Source organism: Blastomyces dermatitidis (assembly GCF_000003525.1).
Source record: "Blastomyces dermatitidis ER-3 genomic scaffold supercont1.2, whole genome shotgun sequence".
Classification (NCBI taxonomy): domain Eukaryota; kingdom Fungi; phylum Ascomycota; class Eurotiomycetes; order Onygenales; family Ajellomycetaceae; genus Blastomyces; species Blastomyces dermatitidis.
The window spans coordinates 1,926,224-1,947,081 of NW_025544775.1; positions in this window are offsets into that span (position 1 = coordinate 1,926,224).

Genomic DNA, 20,858 nt, shown 5'->3' on the forward strand with positions numbered 1-20,858 from the left:
ATTCTCTTGATATCTGCTCTTCTCAAATCCTCAACTTTCCGATGATAAATGCATATAAAAATGACAGAAATTGTTAACAATCTCACAGAGTTATGACAATGTCACAGTTGAGAAAGCTCAGTTAAATATTATTCTAATAACTTTGTACAATATTCATTAAATAAACCTATTTTTTCTTTTAATTTTATTCAGTATCAGTGTGAGAATCTTGAATGCTTTTATAAATCAGAATTGAATGATATATCTCACATTGAGAGAGTGTATTTTATCAGATGTAATTACTGACATTCAGACATGAGATCTCATATAATAGTTCTGAAAGTTCAAGAAGCTGTTCACTATACTCTGCAGACTGTACAAAGATTACTGTTCTTGAATTCATCATTTAGTCTCTTTGAAATAATTGCAATGAAGAATGAGATGAAATATATCTTAATTACTCAAGTTCTCAATTAACTTGATATTTATATAAATACAGTATTTGAATCAGGTTCTGATCTGCTAGTATATAAGAGTCAAGATCAGTATTTTCTTTGCTGAATCATGAGAATCAAAACTGAAGTTGTTGAGATATAATTATATTGCAAATCTTTGCTGATTCAGACTGAGTTGAAAATTGTGACACATGATTGAGATCTTTTAAAAAGTATATTTTACTCTGATATACAAGTTATTTCTCTGTCATATCAATTATTTATTGATGAATTTGATTTATATCAGAACATGTACTGAAGTTTAATAAGTTTTTATATAATTTCTGCACTGAGTGCTGTTGAGTACTTGAAGTGAAATAATATTTTTATTCTAATCTTTGATTCTCATAGTATCAATTTTTCTGACACTGTTACTACATTGTCATATGACTTATCTACATTAGATTATAAGAGAGTTATAATGAATATCAGTGAAGAAAAGATGAGAATTGTTGCATCTTATATTACATTTCTTGAAAATATACTGCAGTAAAATAGCAATGCAGAGATCAAAGAATCAACTGTAAGAAGATCATGCTGAAGCTGCTTTATTAATGATAAAAATCAGCTGAATCTGAACTATAATCTATGTAATAACAGCTGATGTCATCATTATATACAACATCTTCAGTCTAAACTGAATGATCTGCTGAATTTCACACACAGAGAGTAAATGTGTCAAGAGTAGAATATAACAGTATAGACAGTGTCTCTTTTTTAAATATACTTAAGTTTGAATTTAATCTTCTTTTTTTCTTCTGATTTATATCATAGTGAGTTTGCTGATATATCAGAGATTTCATACTCATTACTAATTAGTACTGTCTTATTATTATATAATTAACTAGAATACTTCTGAATATTATAGATATTTTCTTTTTCTCACAGTTAGAATTGTCTGCAGTCACTGATCACTCATCTTAAGAAGTATCAGCTTTAAGAATATAGTTAAGCTTCAATCATTATATCTCTTATCTTACAGTATAAGCTTAGAGAGAAATGACTCAGTCTGATGATTAAGTAGATTATTTCTACAGCATTTTCAGCATTAAATCAATTATCTATTAATCTTATTATTCAGATATATACAGTCATTGTAAGAAATAATAGTCTATTGATATTTTAATCTCTGAGAGAAAATGATTCTGAAGTGACTTATTAAATCATACTTATAGCTTACTGACAGTTATAATTTCTTATTAAAGCTGCAGTAAGAGCAGCAGTGACATTTAAATTATTCTAAGCTAGTTCAGTTGTTAGTTATCAGTCATTTTCTGCTTCAATAATGAGTACAGTTACTACATATATCAGTGATTATATTAAAAAAGCAAAGCTTATATAATATATAAAGAGTCAGCTGAGTATGTATATTAGTTTATACTATATTAAGCTGATTAAAGAATACACTGTATCTAATAACTGCAATATTCTGATAGAAGAGAATAAGTATTAAGACTATAAGAATCTAGTACAGTGAACAAATCATTGAAATATAAAGAAAATACTACTCTTATAGAAGAGCTTTCACTGTATCTTATAACTAGACTGATCATCAGAATCATGAATTTCACGTTTAATCTCATTTAATCTGATCTTATACATTTCTTGACATGAATCCCGCTGAGACTAATTATTAAATAAACATGCAAAGTGACTATATATCAGATCTCAAAATAGAATCATGACTTGAAAAAAATGAGAAAATGATCTCATTTAATCTTATTTAGTTTCATTCTTGACATAAAGTTACTATTTTTAGACATTTTAAGGTTTTTTTTAGACTATTTTTAATTTTTTAAAAAGTAACACTTTTTGATAATACTTAAATAAGATTTAAAGTCATTTAAAGCAATAAAAATAATTTAAATTGAGAAGCAGAAATCATAATCTTATTTGAAAAATATGATAAGAGTAGACAGTAAGTCTCACTGAGACAGTATAAGACTACTATCTAATGTTAGAACTGTGTAATAAGATCTGTTGAATTGGCAATGAAACTATCAAAAATTCTGATCCTGGTCTCAGACACGGTCACACAGTTAGTCTACTTATAACTAGTATTAAGAGATTCTTTTAACAGATCTGACTTATATCTGACACAGAAGATTTCACAGCTATATACAGTTTATTCAGTACTGTTCAATAATCTTCTGAGAATAAATGAAGAATTAGATAATAATATTGATTCACTGAACTACTCTATTAAGTTAGAGTTAATAAAAGATTATATTACTCTGAAGATTTTTAGTCATCTATTATTAAATAAGATATCAGAGAAAGTCAGTATATAAGTTATAAATCTCTTAAAACTTGAACTTCTTCATTTCTTTCTCAATAAGCTGTGAGAATTCTATAATACTGATTGAAATAAGTTCTCAGTTTTAAAACTAGATTACTATCTGATTCTTTTCTATAATAAGTTAACATTCTCAGTTCAGTATATTTATCAATCAATTAGTTATTAACTTATCACTAACTTATAAATCAGAGATTGCATTCACTGAATCTCTCTTATAAAAGAGAATATTATTCAATATTAAGAGACAGAGCTTGACTGAATTACAATTACATTTATTCATGAAATGAAAGAAATTAAGTAAATTTTCTTTACACTTATTTCTCTATATTATATCATACATGATTATCTACTGAATCTGCTGATTTTATAAGAGAATTCTGATAATTACACTATTATTAGACTATCAGCAGTTTGAAAGACAGCATTGCATGATATTCTGATACAGAATAGTGATAAAAATAATAATTATTTAATATATAAGTCTCAGATAACAAGATATTTGTATTATAATTGAAATATCTTATTTCTTTAGATAGAATAGATAGTTAATGAATAGCAGCTGTTATACTGAGTAATAGATAACTAACTAGTTTAATAGTATTGATTTCACTGACAGAATAGTATACAGTGTCTTGTAGTATCTTAGTAGTATTCTGATAATAATATCTGTTAATTATATAATGACTGAGTAGTATTATAATGATGTTAGAAAGTTCTGTACTATCTTAATATTATCTTGATATTTAATATTCAGCAATGTGTTGCTGAATATAATGATGAAACATGTATTATAATCAGTAACATATGACATGAGTGAAATAATAAATTCACGGTGTAATTACTGTAAATTAACTCTATATTCTTCTCATATGAATTTATTTAGTGTAACTCGCGTAGTTAGATTACAATATAACACAATAATGTTATTCTTCAAGAGATTATAAAGCTCTTCATAAGCAATGAATAATTATAATAACATGTCAACTACATCTTCATGTATCATTACACGTGTCTAGATGTTTTTTTCATAATTGATTAAACTCATGATTAATCTAAGATTCAGAAAGATGTCTGACTTAACAAAAGAATACATGTCTTCAAGACAGAGAAATGAGAAAACATCAGAGTAGTAAACATAAGATCACAGATTACTATTAATATTAATAACAAATTAGAAGACAGCTTCTGAGATGTTTGAGCTGAATGACACAATTGTGAAAGAACAGTCTGACAAGTTCAATAATAAATATAAAGATCTGATTAAAGACATTAGTGAGATGTCAGATAATACAGAGAGCTTAAGTAATTAGAATAATAATAGCTCTATAAGTGAGAAGACTCACATGAGACTAGAAATTGCAAGACTTCAGTATGAAGTTAAGTGAATGAAGACAGACAAAGATAAAAATAAAGAGCTTAGTACAGATTTAATAAACTATCTTTAACAGAAGAATAGAATATCTGTATTAATAAAGATTCTTAATGAATTCAGAGATTAAGTAAGATTTATAAAGAAGTCTGTTATACTCACTGACTCTGTAAATTATTCTATGTAAAAAGAAGAGATTCTGCTTGCAGTAAGATAATCTGAAACAGATGATATTCTTAATGATAAGCAGGTTAATTCTGACAGAAATACTAGTATAAATATGTAATATTTTTAATCAGAATGAAATATCTAGTTATATAACTATATATAGTCTACAATCACTCTACAGATTAAATCTCACTTTATTATACTTAAGAAGTTTCAACTATCTGCTATTCTCTATAATCTGTTATAAAGAATAATTTCACTGAGAGATCTGCTATCTACAGAACTTATCTATTTTAAGAATTAATTGAGATAATATCAAAATCAAAAAGTTCTGATTATGTATTTATTAAATATTTAATTACAATCAGAACTGATTATATTTGATTAAGATATAATGTTAAAGATTTCATGTTTTTCAACAGACTTCTTACAGAGAGATTAGTAAAGATTAGTCATCTTTTACAAAGAATCAAATGAATATAATAGATATGAATAAGAATACTAGAACACTTAAAGATAATTTCATGAAATTATGTTAAAATATTCTTCTATAATTACTAGCTACTGATGAATCTCTTATCTCTGATAAAAAGATCTCTGCAAATAATACTCAAGATTTCAATAGAAAGAATAAAAAGAATAAGAAGAAGAAGATCTCTGAAAATAAAAACAAAGATTTCATCAAGCTGAATAGAAAGAGTAATAGTACTATTAAAACATATTATCATTATCAGAAGATTTGTGATTCAAAGATTGCTTAAGTCAGCATACGATTACAGACGTACGCCGGCTTCTTATATATTGTATGCTAAATTAATTAGTGGCTGCTATGGCCTCTTTACACTTGTAAGCAAGTTCAGAAGCAGCTGTGTTATTATCTGACAGTTGTATATTCTTCTGAATCACATTCTCTCTCATCAGATTCAGTCACACTCATGTGACCATGTTATACACTCTAGCTTCATGTGAATTAGCTCATCACTAGTGTTTTACAATTGTGTGATCTATTTCTGATTCAGCTAGTATTCTGCATACACTCTCACAAAGAAACTTTCACTATATTACATCTCTTATTTACTAACTTTTCTCATTCTTCAATTATCTTCTTTATTATTGTCATTATTGAATACTATCATCATCTTATTTATACTTCTTCTTCTGTTCAACTCTTTCTATCTGTTCATCTATCATATTGTATATATTTCTGACAATGATTCTCTGTTTTCATAATAAGTATCATTGTAGTGCTCATATCAGGCAGTTTATTAGCAGTATGTGTAATACATTGTGAAACATGATCAGAACTTGTTTATCTTCTAATAATTACTAGAATGTATTATCATGAATAGTACACTCTCTTCATCTTTTTATACATTCTTGACTGTTTTTCTTCTCAGTGAGTTTCTGATCATATTTTCTAACATGATTTTACATAAACATAGATACTGATATGTTTGTTTTTATTTATATAGAATCTTCACATGTTGACAGATTCATATTCACTGATAATAGTGAACTCAATGTTGAATCATTGATCAAGAACTTGAAGAATGTAATAATGAAGAAATTGTCTGTATTATATATAACTGAGTCTTCTATGTCTCTCTCTGCTCTCTCTGTTTCTTTCTCTGCTACTTTCTCTTAATCTTCTACATCTGCTTTTGTGTCTGACTCTTCTGCTTCTGCTATTCCTGTTCCTGCAACTCTCACTTCTGCTACTTCTGATTTTACTGTCTCTGCTTTCATTATCAGCTCTTCTCATTTCAAGAAGATATTGTATAGACTTAATGAATTACATTTCTCAGTATGTACACTCTCACTCTTCTTACTAACTCTCAGAATAATTTATTATATGAAGACTGTGTATGACACAACTATCTGAAGCTCAGTCATGAATATCAATTATTATATTCATTTTAAATATTCATGATAAGATAATTATTCATTTATATCAGAGAATTATTCTCTCTCTTAACAGTGTTAAAATTGTAAGTCTTTTTCTTTTTCATCTTTCTTTCTAACACTGATTTTTCTGTTTTTAGAGGAAATTGTTATGAGTTTTATTATACACAAAGTCATGATGTCTACAGATATTAAGAAGCTTTTTATAATTATAAAGTTCAATATTACAGAGATATCTACTCTAATAAATTTCTTCAGAATAATAGATCTGTATCAGTCTATTCTCTGATATCTGTCATCTGACTTTGTAATGTAGATAAAAGATATCTGTGTTTTCAGAAATAAGAATATGAATATTATACTCTTTTACACTCACAGATGTGAGACTCATACATCTTATCTGAGATATTATTATAGAAATGAGCTGTTCATACACTGTGTTCTGCTTTCTGTATTCTTCTGTGTCTCTCTCTCTCTTTCTGAGAAGTCTTGTATGTGTTGTAATTGCATGTACAACTCTAAGATCAGCAGGTGTTTATTTAATAACTATTTTCATCTCTGATTTTACAATTTTTATATACTAATAATAATTCTTAGTTACTTCAGCATCAGAGATCATTCTAATTGAAGATGATAATACTGCTGAGACTACTTCTTCTCATTTTTAAGCTTCTTTTATCACTTTCTCTTTCTTCTCTGCAGAGAAGATTGTATGCATATCAGATTATAAGTGTTTAGCACTGTGTGACTCTCACTATTATTTATTCAGTTCTGCACCTCTCTCTTCTGTTTCTTCTGTCTCTGTTTTCTCTACTCTGACTTCTGATTCTGCAGGTTCTGCACTCTTCTTCAATTTCTCTACATGTATATGTACACATTTCTATATTAGCATTTCAGTCAATCTTGTGATAAATGACATTAATATCATATACAGAGTGGTAGAGAAATCAGAGACATGCATGACATTGTTATAAGAGTGACTTACAGCTTTCAAATTTCTTACAGATCTCAAGTTTTGAGATTTCCTTTATTTTTAATGTTTTTCAGGTGGTGTGGTGTTGAAAATAGATTAAATATATGATATATGAAAATGAATGAAGTATGTATGATAACATTTGTCTTTTACAGCTGATTCTTACAGTTGATAATTAATTCATTATCTCTTTTCTTTTCTTATACTTTTTCTTTATCTGCTAGTCACTACTCTTACACAATCTCTATATAATACAGTGTTTAATGACTAGATTCAGCAGCTTTTATCTTTTATAATTCTGTCTCATATATTATACTGTCTCTCTTCACTCACTCAGATCACTACAGTGAACAGCTCATTAAAACTAATCTCATTCAATCTCTGAGTGTCTTCAGAGATTGAGATAGCTTGATTTCATATATCTGTGAATGTTTCAGATAGTTCATTCTCTGTGATCTTCATAATTAAACTGATGTAAACAGTTGAATTTAACTCTGAATTTCTTTTTCTTCTATGATCTGACTCATGTGTAAGTCTGCTGCTTTGAGACTGCTCTTTACTGTGTTATATCTGCTGTCTGTGACATATTATTATACAACTGACTACAGTCTCATCACTTATTAAAGTATGATGTTTATCTGATTTCTTCATTACTTCTCATTCTTTTCTTATAATTATGAAAAGATTGAAATAAGTGAGATCATCTGATTTGTAAGTGTCTATGATTTCTCTTATCTCATGAGACTTTTTAATTGTAAGTCTCTTCTTTTTCAACACTGATAATAGTGCTGTGAATAATTATAATTCACTCAGATCTTGTATCTTTGCTTTCATAAGTTATAAATCATTGATTAAGTCGTGTAAGATCTGTTCCTCTGATTCTTTCAATGCATATATTCTCAGAGAATGTGATTTAAGTATTTTATATAACTCAAATCATCTAGGTTGAAATCTCTCAGAACTCTTATTATGTACAAGAACTTATATTCTCATCTTGAGACTTGATTTCTTAACTAGTGAGTCTCATATTCTTTTTGATTGAATTGCTTGATTCAGGAGTAACTTATTAGCTTTTGTATGTGTGTGGCTGATCTCTGTCAATCTTGATTCTGTGTCTGCGACTGTTGCATCTGCAACTGCTACTGCTGCATCTGTAACTGCTGTTTCTGCTATGTCCGCAACTGCTGTTCTCTTTCTCATCTTTTTCAAAGCATTCTCCGGGATGCGCGGATGCAATTCATACAACAGGTAGAATGATGAATGCTTGAAGACTGCATACTGTTGAATCTGTGCGACCAATAGTGCCTGTCTGAGATATTCATTTCATAGTTTTGTAGACTTGTTCACTAGATATTTCATCAGCATGTTGCTCAAGATTTCATTTAAGTGTCTTATCTTCTTATTTATCTGTGAATGATATAATGTTGTTCTACAATGTCTTGTCTGTAACTGGCTTATAAAATGTCTCACTGCTTCTCTCATGAGATTTACACTGTTATTAGTTAGAATCTCATGCAGTATTCCATAGTTAATATAGATCTCATTATGTAGAAACTTCACTATCATCTTCTCTGTTATCTCTGAAACTGTTTTCATAACTGGTCAGTCAGTAGTGTAATCAATAGCAGTGATTATTCATTGATTTTCATTTGATGTCTGTGATAATATGTCTATGAGATTCATCTCTCATTATTTGAATAGTTATATTATACACTTCATCTGATGTTGTACTTTCTCATATTCTAATTCTTTCTTAGATTCTTTCACAATCTGATAATTCAGACACTTGTGAGTATACATCTGAATGTTCTCAGTCATGCTTGATCAGTATACTCTTAATTCAAGTATGTTCATGAGTTCAGAGCTTTCTAAGTGACTGAATTCCTTGTACATGTGAGTTATCAAGTTACATCTAAATGAAGATTCTAGATAGAAAGCTTTCATATATTCTAGATTGCAGTAAAGCATAACATCATTTTTCAATTTCTTCAGCTTGAAGTTCAGAAGCATCTCTTCTACTACTCTTATAAGATACTTATCATCTGACATCTTGTCATTCTTTAAGTAAGAGATTATGACATTCACTCATTCTGATTTCTTGCATTCTCTCAGTGTGTTTAATGCGAACATTTCTTGTACCTGATTCATAGAACTCTCATTCATGAAATTAAGTCTGTAACTGATTGTATCAGATATCACAGCATTCAATTTCTTTCAGTATTTGATATGAAGATTATACACTTAGAACTCTGAGATTCAACATACTAAGCATTTGAAAGGTTTTATCATTGATTGTAGATAGACAAGACTTTCATGATTTATAATCACTGTTATTATATATCTGTTATCAATATATCTATCTCACAACATCAGTGTGTGCCTGATTACTAGTAATTTCTTTTTATACACTGAGTAATTAAGCTCAGCACTTGATAGTTTTCTATCATTGTACATTATCAGATGCAGCTTGCTGTTCTTACTTATCTGTAGAAGAGTGTCTCTGATAGCTCATTTAAATGCATTCATCTCAATATAGAAAGATTTATTACAATCTGATTGAATAAGCACTGAGAATATTGTTACATGTTTTCTCAGTGTGAGAAAAGCCTCTTTATACACAGTATTTTAGATAATTGAATAAAACTTCTTCTTTCACAGATTTGCATTCATTTCTCTTAAGAGATCTGAGAATGATGCAGATATTTGTGTGAAATTCTTAATAAATCTGTGATAATATGAGATTAACTCAAGAAACTGTTGTATATAATATATATTTCTCAGTCACAGTCAATTCACTATAATATTCAATTTCTTCAGAATGAGATATATACAGTCATTATCTACTACATGTTCTATGAACTTCAACTCTTCTATTTTAAATACACACTTAGTTGATTTAATATAGAGCTTATGCTCTGTCAGAGTTATAAGCACTTCATTAAAATACTTCAGATATTCATTATATGAGTTTAAAAAGACTAGAATGTTATTGAGATATACAAGATATAAGATTTAATTCTGTTTATGAAGAATCATATTCATTATTGTTTGAAAGATGACAGATACATTTATCAGACTGAATGATATTATCAGAAATTCAAACTTTCTTTATTATATATTAAATGCAGTTCACAGAACTGATAGTTCATCTATACAGATCTGTCAGTATTCTGAGAGAAGATCAATCTTTGATAGATATTAAGTGTTTTCAACTGTATTCAACTGTTGTTAAATCTGTGACAGTGAATATTCATTCTTAATCATAAGCTTATTGAGTGCTTGATAATTGATACACATCTGTCACTTCTCATCTATCTTTTTCATAAATAGAACTGAAAAGTCTTACGCACTTGATGAGAATTGTATGAGATCATATTCTAGAAAGTCTGTGATCTGACACTTCTGTTCTTCAAGATGTGTTTGTGACAGAGAATATGCATTCTGATTGACTGGTTTTGCATTCTCTGTGTCAATCTCATGTATGAATTCTTGTTCTGGTGACAATTCTGATAAAAGATCTGTTCAGAAGATCTTCTCATACTTCTTCAGAAGCTTCTTTATACACTTGTTCTTCTGCATATTCTTTATCTTAGTTTTCTCTGCTTCTGAGTTCTGTATAATATACAGAATGCTGTCAGATGAGGTCTTGCAAATCATTCTCTTTACTTGTTAATACATAAGCAGATTTCACTCTTCTATATCAGAGGCATGAAATATTCTTCTCATATCAGTTGATAGAATTGTATGAACTGTTTTCTTTCTATCAGTTAACTGTATATAATATGTACATCATTGAATCTGCAGATTGAATCTTTGAAATCAATTAAGTCTGAGAATAAGATTGTATTTCACATTCTGCAGCTCTTGTACTTAAATATAGCAAGATCATTCTCTGAAGTGCAAGAAAACTCTTACTCTTATAAGTGATATCAAATATTAACTATCAGATAATCTTATGTATTAGAAATTCTTCACTCAGCAGATCTCTTTCAGTCTTCAGATTATATAATCTTTAATATATTATATAGAAGCTTCTGTATTCACTAACACTTTTGCAATTATCTCTCAATTCTTATTCAAGTGTCTCTTATACATTAACATTTCAGGTCTTAAGATATTGAGATGAGTGTTCACTTCATTCTCATCTGCATCTCAGTCAGAAGTATGCTTTCTCTTGATATTCATAGAATTCAGAGAGTTATCTAACACAGGCATCTCTTTCACTTTGAAGACTTTTCATAGAATATCAGCAAGTGTCTCTGAGCTCACTAATTCTGCTAGTTTTTTGACTCTCTTACTTCTCTTGACTGTGTATGCTGAGTGTAATCTTTTATATCATGATTTTGATATCTGCAGTTGAAGCAAGCTCAATGCTTATAATATCAAGATTTTCACTTAGAGAATCTCTTTTTCAGAGAATTCAGTACTTTAGCAATAGCATTCAGATCTAGATTCATCATGTTCAGATGTATAACTTGTGTCATAGAAGTCTGATTATCTGTTCTCTGCTGAGATATACTTAATTATAGTATTTTCTGTTATAATTGACTTACTTGTTCTTATACAATGAGAATATTGTATACTTTCTTCACTGTGTCTGACTGTGAGATTAAGCATTTTCATTTCACTCTCAACTCAGATGTAAGATCATGAATGAAGATCTGTAAATAGAAAGATGTTGAAAGCTCTTTATTCAACATAAGATAGTGTAAGCTGAAGTATATGAAGTATAATGTAAGATTACTCACTTGTTTACACTCAGTAAAGTATTTATAATGCTTATCTCATATATTCACTTTCTCAAAGTTGTATAAGATTCATTTGAAAAACTCATTTCATATTTATGAGAATGAATATCACTTCAGATCTATAAGATTTATCTTTTTATCAGTTATTTATAATAACTTTACTTTTCTGTGTAGAAATGCAGCAGATCTTAAGACTTGTTAAAATTCTGTTAACTGTCTGTCTGTGAGTTCATATTTAATCTGATAATATAATTACATCTGACTTAGTCAGCTGATTGCGGCATTATTTTTTCAGTTGTTATTAAAGCTTAATAACTTCAGCAGATCTTCTGACTTAATATATCTCATACTCAGATTCTCATTCTGTGCAGTGATCTATGATAATGTGTATACTTCTGAAGAGATTGTGAATAATTATGATGAAATCTTCAGATTCAGTATAGTTATCTGTCTGTGTAAATATTCAATCTTCTGCTACAGATCTAAGATCTGATTTTCTCTATTCTTATTAATGATAATAATTATGTCAGTGAAGCTCTTCATAGTGAATACTTGATCTGCAGTGAATGTCAATTGTTATTTAACTTCTGTCTTGATCTGTCACTGTGTATGCAAGACCTTGATCTTGTTTAGAATTCTTATACATGTACAGAGCTTCAATTTCAGTTCAGTAGTTTCAGCTACTTTTCTTACTGTTTTAAGTAAACTCTCTGAGAGATTCTGTATATCTTTCAGTTCAGATAGCAGAGAAGAATGTTGTTCATATTAGCTAGAAGAGATATTCATTTCAGTGATTTCTTATTAATTGTACAATGTCTATTATTATATCACTGTATTATTATATAATTTCTGTTATTATTGTATGACTTCAGTGATAATCACTCTCTCTTTTATTTCTTTAAGTAAAGAGCAGTCTTCTTTGAATCTGATTCACTGCTCTTATCTCTTTTCTCACATCTCATTTATTTGCATATATGATATTCATCTGAGTGTGAAGTTTTCTCTCAATAAGTAAAGCAGTATTAATTGAATGCTCTTTCACTCACTGCTTTTTATACACTATCTTTTGAGATGTTCTAGAATCACACTGATATGATAACTATAAATCACTTTATAAACAGAATTATCACACTCTGAAGAAGTCTGCACTTCTCATCAATTTTTAGACATGCTATCAGATGTGATTCAAAGATTGCTTGAGTCAGTGTACGATTACAGGCGTATGCCGGCTTCTTATATATTATACACTAAATTAATTAGTGGCCGCTATGGCCCCTTTACACTCGTAAGCAAGTTCGGAAGCGGCCGCGTTATTATCCGACGGTCGTACGTTCTTCCGAACCACAGATTGATCACATTTAAACAGATTACTGATTGAAATTTTCTGAAAAACACTCTACTAGTCATAGTAAGAATAAGAATAAGAATAAAATAGACTCAGCACTAGTTTATAATATTATTAAGTAAGTATTTCATATAATAGAAACAGTCTATTCTACTAATTAAACTGATAAAGATATCTGAATTCTGAACTCTGAATTCAGTGCTCATGCTACATCTTGTAAGAATCTCATATTAATAGTATTATAGAAGATTAATATTATATTGAAGATAACTGATAAATTAACAGCTTCTGTAACAGCTATAGAAAAGATGAATATACTAGTTAAAGAAGTGAATCTGCTACTGCAGAACATTCACTATATTTTCAAGCTGAAGATTAATTTTATAAGTTTTGAGAAGCTTGTATATCAGAGCTATACATATAAGTAACTGATCTATGAGAATACTTATTCAATCTTGCTAATCTCTTCTGATAAGATGTTGAGTTTTACTGTTAAATTAAGTGATAAGAACATCTACATTCTGAAAAAATAATCAATAACCAGAGACTTAATTCAATTTACAATACTAAATAATGAATTTAAATCTGTAAAAATTCTACAGTCTGCAGAGAAAAAAGATTCTCTACTAGTATTATTTAATAAGAATATCAAGATTGATGAACATATAATGTTATAATAACATCAAAAGCTTGATCATCTAAATCTCACAGATATTGTTAAATTAGTAGCAGATTTACAACTGAGAATGAGAATCAAGAATAACAGAGCTTTATCATTCTATAAGACCTGTATATAGATAAAAATGACACATTCAATATTTATATCAATGATAAGAACTGTTAAATCTGCAATGAGATTCTTCAGAAATCTTGCAGATAATGACTGTACACTATATAATGAAATTAATCTCTCTACTCATGAGAGAGCTAATTATTGAATAAGTATTACAGATAATATTATACACTACAGATGAAATATTTCTATAATATCAAAGAGTGAGATCACTGCACATTTAATGATCTTTATTGACAGAATTAAGACCACTACTCAACATTGAATTTGAACTTTACACTGAGATGACAGATGTGATTCAAAGGTTGCTTGAGTCAGCGTACAATTACAGGCGTACGCCGGCTTCTTATATATCGTACGCTAAATTAATTAGTGGCTGCTATGACTCTCTTTACACTTGTAAGTAAGTTTGAAAGCAGCCGTATTATTATCTGACAGTTATATGATCTTTCAAATCACATTCTTCCTCATCAGATTCAGTCACGCTTATATGATTATGACATTCACTCTAGCTTCATGCGGATTAGCATGTCACTAGTATTCATGATTTTATGACCTATCTCTGATTCAGCTAGTGTTTCATGTATACTCTCACAAAGAAACTTTCATTATATTACATCTCTCATTCACTAACTTTTCTCATTCTTCAATCATCTTCTTTATTATCATCATCATTAAATATTATCATTATTCAAGATTTCTATCTCTACTTCTGTAAGAATAAGTGCTCGCAGGCGATTATTCAGGTGTTTGCAGCTTGGCATGATATGTACTGTTAACTACTAGAAGTATTCATGATAGGAAGATAAAATGTAGAGGTTAAATGTATAATAGCATTCAAGCTGAGTTGTAAATAGTATTCATGAACTTCAGTCTATATAGTTGTGTGTAGTCAAGGGCCGCTAGCTCTATTGATTACATGAGAGATAGAAATAGAGATAAAGAATCTGTAAGAAGTGAGATTTCTTACATATTCCTCTCTCTCTAAGGCTTCATCTATGAAGCCTTTCACTGAGTGACTTCATAGAATCAGCTCAGCACTGCAGTGATACTCACTAAAAACCCTTTATATCTATAAAAAATCTCAGTGAGGAAAAATCTCTTGTTATTATGAAGAGAAAAGAGTCTGTCACTCAGTTTCTTATTTTATAAGATTCTTTATAATCTACAGATTCTTCTCTGACTATCACACAGATTCATCTCATATCTTTCATACAGAAGAATTTCAGTTGACTCTCAACTATTTTCATGAGATTCTTGTGTGATTATCACACAGATTCATCTCACACCTTTCATACAGAAGAGTTTCAGTTGACTCTTAACTATTTTCACAAGATTCTTATGTGATTATCACACAGATTCATCTCACAGGTGAATCACTCTCTGTGAGATCACTCTCATTAAAGAGAAGTATTCATGAGTTAATCTTTCACTCATTCTCACAAATCATTGTTCTTTGACACTGTAGAATTGTAAGGAATTTTCCATTCTTTCACTAACTCTGTAGAATTGTAGAATTAAGATGTCTGCAGTCTGTAATCACTCTTTATAGTTATATAGAAAGATTCAGGCCTGTGATTCATAATCACTCTTATTTACTAGAGTGATCTGACTGTTTCATGAAATCACTCACAGTGTAAGTAAATCTCTCTAGAGTAGTATAAATATTTCAGATCAGTTTATAAAATCTTATCTTCTTTTCTCTTTTTCTGTAACAGCTCTTATTCTTATAAACTATGAGTATTCTTATTCATTCACAAAGTGTTTTCACTCAGATGATAGAGAGAGAGTATTTCTGACAATGTCTGTATATTGATTCAAGAACTTCTTAAAATAAATTTTTTTTTTCAAATTTTAACATCTTTATAAATGATGTCTGACTACTGCTGAGTTTCTTATAAGTGTCTCTGCAACTTCTCTGATTACTTTTTATCAGCTGATGAAGCAGAGATGCTGCTGCTCATAACTGTGTCTTTATTCTCTTCAGTCTCATCACTGCATCTGATCTTCAGATCAGCAGCTTATCTTATTTCTTTCTCAGATCAGTCTCTGACTTTAAGTAGTGCAGTTTCTTTCTTTGCTGTAAGTCTTCTTATAAGTAATTTCTTACAGATTCTAGCTAACAGTTCTTATAAAGCTCTCAGTGTTGTTAGTGTCTTCTGTGACTCTGTGAGTCTATAATCATTTTCTCTCTATCTGCACAATCTCTGACCAGGCATATACAAATATGCCTAGGTTTTCTATCAATGATTCTCACACCATGATGCATTTCTGCAATCTCATTATTAATGAGAGATGAGTTCTCAGGTACTCACAAAATCTGAGTAATCAAGACAATGTAAATGTTATGAATTTGTGATAAGAGTTAATCTGAGCAGATGAGCTCTCTCTCTATATTTTAATTATTTTCAGACTGAATACTTCAGCATAACTGAGAGAGTGAACACAGCTTTGTAAGAAGTATCTGATCACACATGCAGATGATCAGTTCTCAAGACTCTGCTACAACTATATATACTCTGATATTTAGCTTCTCTGAAGTCTGTGCATTTCTGACAGTCTTCACATCAAATGTAACAATTATCTGTATCATAGATATGATACTCTCTGCTTCTTTAAAGAGAGAAATTAGTAGTTATAAGAGAATTAAGTGTCACAGATGTTCAGAATGTGAATATGAATTTTCTTTATTTTTTCTTTATTAATCTCTAAATTGTGTTCACAGCTCTGTTTATTTTCTGTTTTTTTTTTTTTAGCTTTAATGAGAATATGATTTCTTCTTTTCTTGCATATACTGCAGACTATTCATCTCAGTAGAAACTCATTATCTTATAGACTAGAGTTTGTAAATGACAGTGTTAATATCTTTATCACAATCAGATTCTTAGCAAAGATTATATTATTCTAACTTATCAGAATTTACAGTATAAAAGTTATATCTCAGCTTCTATAGATATCTTATCTGTCTGAATAATTCTCAAGTGAACTTATTCATCTTATCAGAATACTCTTATCACTGAATCTTGAATCAGAGCTTGTAATCTCACTTCTCTGAGTCAATAATTTCTTTAATCTGATATTCTCTTTCACTCTCTAGTACTTCATGAACAGAGTGATGAGTCACAGAGTTCTCTTCTAAGAATTTCTTATATTCACAGAGTAAAGAGATATGAAAAACATTGTATATCTACAACTCAGATAACAGTTTCAATCTATAGAACTGTGAGCTAATTTTCTTCATAATCTTACAAGACTCTGTTTATAAGAGATTCAGCTTCTTACTAGATCTCTATATAATGATGTTTTCTAGACTTAGTCAGACTCTATCATCTTTCTTAAAACTCTTTGTAATATGCTTGAAGTCATAGTATCTCTTCTAATACTCTTGAGTCTTTCTCAAGAATTTATAAGCTTTCTCTCAGATCTTCTGAATTCTCTCAGCCTGTTCACAGGCATCATCATACTCTATAATATACTCTTACAGATTCATCAAGATCATTCATGAATAAGTCTTAGTAAGTATTTCAAAGAGAGTTTTATCTGTACTGACATGTTTTAAGTTGTTATACATAAACTCTGTAAGTGATAATTAATGTATTCAGTTATTCTGATTGTAATTAACAAAGCACTGCAGATACTGTTTCAATATACTTATCAGATATTCTGTCTGACTGTCTGTCTGTTAATGAAAAGTCATACTTAGATCTCATGAGATTGTCAGTATAGTTATTAGATCAGATTAGAACTCTTCTATAAAGATTGATTCTCTGTCTGAGACAATGTTTACAGATAATTCATGCAACTGAATCACATTGTAGATGAAGATGTGAGTTAAATTCTTTGACTTCAAGTTCTTACAGATGAGTATAAAGTGTGTCATCTTAATAAAGTAATTCACTATCATCAGCACACTGTCAAAGCAGGTATTATATATGTTCTTACTTTTCAGAAGACTTATAAGAGTATTCATTTCTAGCTGTTCTTAAGGTTTCTGTAGAATGAGTAGAGAAGTAAGTTCTTTATATAATCTGAATCACACTATCTGTGAACTCTGATAAATAGTATAAAAATTCACTATCTTCTTCACAAGTTCTCACATCTTTAATCAGAAGTATTTTCTTATAAGTAACTCATGAGTTCTAGTATCTGTAAAATGACTTACTAGAGAAGAGTTATAATGCCTTCTAATAAGTTCTATACATGAAAACTTATTTATAGATATATAAATTCAGTTCTCTCTTTGTAAGAGATTATTTAAGTCTCTTCAATTCTTTATTTCTGCAGGATTGATTTCTGATATAAGCAGTTTCTGAATATACTGAGTATATTTATTCTTCAGTTACAGTTCAGATAATCTGAATAGAAGATTTTATAAAGACTTATACTCTGTTTCTTCTTGTATCAGGTCTTCTACAGTGCTTCTCAAAGCTCACAAACTCTTCAGATTATAGATACTCTCTTCAAGAATTCTTGTGAAGATTTTCAGAGTGTTAACTCTCAGTGTTATAGAGAGTAGTTGTACAGACTTCTTTTCTCTCTCTTTCTTCTTCTCTTATAGAGAATTGAGAGACTCTTCAGTTAATCTCTTTATAACACTCAGTTCAAGTATTCTGTAAAGCTTTTCTGTCTTCTCTAGTCTCTCTATATCTATTGCTCTGATCTTCTTAATATAGTCTGATCTGTGAGAGAGTCTGTCTGCTGAGTTCTTAGTTCTCTTGATATATTCTATCTTGAATCAGAACTTACTCAGTTTCTGAGCTCAGTGAATCTATCACTGTGAGAGTTTCTTGATTGAAGTAAACTATTATAAGCTGTTATAATCAGTTTTAACAGTAATCACTGTTATAAGACTCTTAAAGTAGTGATATCAGTGATGAAAGAATTTCACTATTATAAGAAGCTTCTGATTATGAATATTATAGTTGATCTCTGTAGATTGTATCTTCTATGAGAAAAAGATCACTGAAACTCAGTTTTCATTTAACTGTAGTTATGAGATTATTTCTGAAATTATAAAGAAGAAGATATCTGTCTTTAATCTGATTAAGAGTAAGAGATCAAAGTGAAACAGCATCACTGTATCTGTGAATATCTGTTTTAATCTTATAAAGACTCTGTGAGCTTCTAAGATAAGAAAGTTCTTACAGTTCTCTCTTCTTAATAATCTTTTCATTCTCTGTTTATAGAAGGACTTCTTCTTGTTTTCATTCTTCAGTATATCTGTAAGAGTCAAGAAGATTCTTATGAATACAAAGATAAACTGTCTATAGAAATTCACAAAGCTCAGAAAGATCTGAATCTTGTAAATACTAGTTAACTTCAGTTATAATAAAATAGTCTTAATTAATCTGTGAAGATTTCATCTGAATATTATCTGCAGTAATTATATATTCTAGAAAATTAATCTGATAGACACTGAAGTTACACTTTATAAGCTTAATATACAGTTCTGTCTCATCTAAGACCTTTAACATACTTTGTACATGCTCAGTGTGTTCTTTCTTCTTCACAGAGTACATTATCACATTATTCAGATATATTATTACAAAGATATTCAGATATATATGAAGTGTTTTATTAATAAAAGACTGGAATACTGTAGAGATATTAGTCAGATTAAAAGATATTACTAGATATTCAAATAATTTCAGTGCAGTTCTAAAGACAGTCTTTTATTCATTCTCAGACTGTATTCACAGCTGTGTATATATATTAATCATATTCAGTTATGTGAATATGACAGCTTCTGTGAGATGATTAATCACATTCTCAATCAGAGACAGGAAATAGCAGCTCTTTATTATCTTGAAGTTCAGATTACAGTAATCTATATATAATCTGAGATCTTTATTCTTCTTCTTTATAAATATTACAGAGGCTTCTGCAGAGACCTGTAAAGATCAGATGAAGTCATTCTTCAGATTCTTCTTTATATAGATTTACAAGATCTCTGTCTTGTAATGAGAGAGCTTATAGATTGATTCTTAGAAGAGTTTCTGCTCTTCTATTAAATCTATTATCAGATTCTTCTTATAATGAGAGAGAAGCTTAGCTGCCTTTACTGAGCTGAACATCTCTGTGAGATCTCAGTATTTCTCTGATATCTGAAGCTTAGTTTTCATGATTATAAGATTCTCAGACACTTGTAAAGCTATTATATAGATAAGCTTGTCTTCTCTAATTAATTCTGCAGCATCAACTGATTCTATCTTTGTAAGTGAGTTTATCAACACTGATTGAAAGTATAAATCTGACTTATGAACAGCTATGTGCAGATTATATCTTTGAAGTTATACAAGTCTCAAGTACATGTTATCTGTGATGTCTGTGATAATCACAGTTTCTGCAAATCTTCTTCAGATTTCAGAGAGATTTTGTAATTCAAAGATAATTCTTACAAGTTTCTCAGCTCTCAGATCTGAGTTCTTATACTCTGCTTATTACAAGAGCAGGTTTTCAGTCTTTATCTTTCAGCTTATTCACTCTGTGAGCTTTAGAGACATCACAGTAATCTGAGATTCTGAGTTCATCAATACTTTTCATACTTGCAGAGCAGCAGTATTATAATGCAGTCTCTCTCTGTAAGTAAGTATTTTCATTGAGAGAGTAACAGATTCAGATATCAGCTTCAAGACTCTTAAGAAGGCTGTTGCTGACTCTGTCTGTGACTTCTTAAATTTCTATTTTGATTTATTCAGACAGTTTATATGAAGATATTCTGATTTAGAACAGATAAAGCAGAGTTTCTTTTTCTTAATCTCTCTATTATATACTCTGTTTATAAGAGC